This window comes from Pteropus alecto, unplaced genomic scaffold (genome assembly GCF_000325575.1).
Source record: "Pteropus alecto unplaced genomic scaffold, ASM32557v1 scaffold7, whole genome shotgun sequence".
NCBI classification, from domain to species: domain Eukaryota; kingdom Metazoa; phylum Chordata; class Mammalia; order Chiroptera; family Pteropodidae; genus Pteropus; species Pteropus alecto.
Window position 1 is genome coordinate 31,933,033 of NW_006494614.1, and position 3,756 is coordinate 31,936,788.

The following is a 3,756-nucleotide window of genomic DNA, read 5'->3' on the forward strand; positions in this document are numbered from 1 at the left end:
ATTATAGATGTTTGAAACTGGAATAATCTAAATACTCCAGAGCAGCCCTGAAAAGTTTTGAAGTCCATATTTTACAACTTGATAAAACAGAGCAGTGATACTTAAATTTATCCAACAAATCATCCAGATACGAACCCAAATTCTGGTTTCAAAAAATATGTGTATCTCTCTACTCTAAAGGTAGTCAAAACTTGCAACAGGATCAGGACCTTCTTTTTTCTTAAGAATGCTACAGTGCTAGGGGAAATGATTTTTAATCGTAACTATTGTTAGTGCCAACAGTATCTGAAAATCATTGCTGAGAAATCCTCAGTGCTGGGTTCTAAGAAAGAAAGCTAAGAATTTCTTTCAAATGCCATCAAAGCTACTTATTTTCCTGTTATCCGGGCTTGGATGTTTTAGTCTATTGTGAAAATGAATAAACAGAAATTTCATTTAAAATGGATTTGAGAGGCTAAAAGAGAAAACTCACACGTGTCAATTCATACACACTACAGATCTCAATGGGAGGAAACAGTACCTTGTGTCTCTGACAGGATGTGATAACTACTTTACTACCTCAGCAGGAGAAAGAAAAGATTCCTTCTTGCCCAGTAACATCTCAGCCAGTGGGAGACTGCCATTAACTCAGCCAATGAAAAGTCACTATACTTTGAACTTACAGTTTTCTCCAATAGACTCTTTTTCACAACAGCTTCTCTCAAGTCCGTAAGAGAATTCTTCTCCTTTGTTTCTCTGGACTTGCCCTTGGTTCACCATGAGACTGCATGTCTTGAATTTCAACTCTCTGTTGTACCATATTACTGGAGAAATACTTGGTTATTTGTTTAAGGTCAACCCTAGCTTCATTCTTCTCTATCGATACTCTCTCCAGGATAATCTCATAAAGTCTTACTGCAGGAAATATCATATATACACAGATAACTTGCAAATCTCCAGACCTGAGTGCTCCCTTAGGCTCCAGACTCACATATTCAAGTGTCTTCTGGACACCTTCCTGGGATATCTAAGAAGATTTCTTTATATTTAACATGCCGACTTAATTCCCATCTTAGGGTCATTGCACTAGTTGCTCCATCTGCCTGGAACTCTCCTTCTTTTCATTCCTATCTGACTCATATGTCACCTCCTTAAAGTGGTCGATACAGTTAAAAAAGAACTCAGCCTCTCTGCAACGCTTAATTCTATTATCTGGCTATTTAACTTATAGCGCTTATCATTATGTAACATAATAAAGGTATTCGTTTACTTGCCACTGGCTGTATCCCCCTAATTATAGTGGAAGCTCCTCAAAGGTCACCAAGCTGGTATATTCTAATTTATCAGTTCCCTTGTCATGTTGGTTATTCCATATTTTGAGTATCACTGCTGTCTTGGATAAGATCTACTGTCTTGCATTTTAAGTATGTTGGGATATATGTTTCACTCTTCCCTCACTTTGTAATCATAAAGAAGAAATGTCTGTCTGTCTGTCTGTCTATCTATCTATCTATCTATCTATCTATCTATCTATCTATCTATCTACCTACCTACCTACCTACCTACCTATCCGTCCGTCCGTCCGTCCATCCATCCATCCATCCATCCATCCATCCTTCCATCTATCTCCCTATCCACCATCCATCACCTCGCTTGTTTGCCATGGTTCTCCTCCCTACTTCACAATGCCTATCCACGGTTCCCTGATTACCATAGGAAGTGAGGTTCAGGATCTTTAAATCCCAGCTTCCGATCCTTAGTATAACTTATAACAAAAACTTGATATATTTAAATGAGAGCACCACAGGGACCCTGTGGAATGAAATGTTGAATATGTGTCATATGCACTCTCTTCTCACCCTTTGAGTCTATTTAAGACAATAAAAAGTCAATCTTAGAACACATTGACATTTACAGAGGGATACGTACTGTAGGAAAACATAATAAATGTATGTTCTAATATGAGCTATTAAAGTGGCTTTCCAAATACATTTAACAAAACAGTGTGCTTCATCTATGAAAAAATGAAAGTTTGCAAATAAAAAGCCTTAAGAAAATGTACTTTGCGTAAGTACGTTGGGAACAGCTATCGAAAGTCAAGTGTTATAAATATTTAATGAAAAAAGCAATCTTGGACTGTTAAAAAGAAAAGGTTTAAAACCAGTAATAAATGTTGTGGAAATTGTACAGGTGGACACAAATGTATTCAGTTAAAATGCCAAAAAATATTAAATGTCAATAATATAGATAGCCTTAAATGATTTAATTTTAATTTGTATAAAGAGTCACATACATGATTGGAACATCTAAAACAACTTCAATCCTAGCAATTCTTGCTTAGTCTTTTCCTTTAGGATTCACTTTTAATCAAGCATGCTTAGATAGCTATATCACAATCAAAATGAAGTGCGTCTCTTATTTTCCCCTATAAATTCAAAAAAAAATCTGATTAAAAAACTGTCCCATAATAGCTCAGACCTTTTATCATTTTTAAAAGAGTCTTCATTGGATCCTCTCACTTGTTTATAGAACACTTGCACACATGGAAATTATCAATAAGGTGTAAATCAATACATCCTTAAATATATAAAATGCTATTGGATTTATATAGAGAGATTTCTAGGTCTTGTGGATTAGATGTGAACAGTAACCTGAATTTCCTGCAATCTCTCTTTGTGGTTGTGCTTAATTCTTGACAGTGGTTCTAATCGGGGAGACTAGAAGATTGAGACAAAGCTAATATTTATTAAGCTATAGTCACAGAAAATGCACCTGGCAGCTTTGTTTCACTTTCATTTGTTCTTAAGGCCCAGTGTCAACGTAACAGTGAAGGAGAAGGGATGGCATGGCCACACGGTAACATGACTATCACTGGTGACTTACAAGTGAGTCAGTGTTCTTGTGTGTCTGCGTACATGTGTGCAGGTGTATAAATCTTGCTCTTTCCACTCTTTTGCTGTTTCAGGGTTCTAACTAATTTCAAAAGCAGGACTCCTCTCTTAGTCTCTCAACTTAGCTGCCCCCCCTAAAAAAACAATGTGGCTAGTATTTCGACTGGAGACATTATTAAGTGGAATGAACTTGGCACTCTTCCGAAGGTGTCATCATTGATTGTTATCTACAACTATCTTCTCTTTGCTTCAGTTTTTAACCACATTCTATACAAATCAAGAAAATTACCCACAAGAAATGTATATGAAATAAATTGAACTACTTGGGACCTCCCCCAAAAGAATAGTACCACTATGTTGTGATATTAAAATCAAAGATAATAATTTCCTTAATTCAAAAAAGTAACAATTTTATTAAATCATTTACTGTGTGTGTGACACTCAAACACACCTACTTAGCATGCACAAAGGCTCCTGCTCCAGCTTTCTGGGGAATCATATTTTGAATCCAATGGCCATAAAGAGATTTTATGCTCTTTTAATAGCTCTTGTTGTAACTCTTCTACATAAAAGATTTAACCTGCTATATGGGAGTAAATCTTCTCTATAAACAAAATATGGAGTTTAAAATAGCTTGAAGACCTTATCTTAATAACAGGGCTCTGCATCAAGGTTTTGAGTGTACTCCAGATGCGACTGATCTCTCAAGAGAATGAAACCTTTAGAATGAGTCTACTAAAATTGGTCTAGTATTCCACAAATCAATGCTTTTTCAATAAAAGCAGGCTCTATATTACTTTCAATGTATATAGAATGATGCTTTTTGTCTGACATTAATAGAAATAGGGACTGTAGACATAAGCTGTAATTTTAATTTTCTTTAATA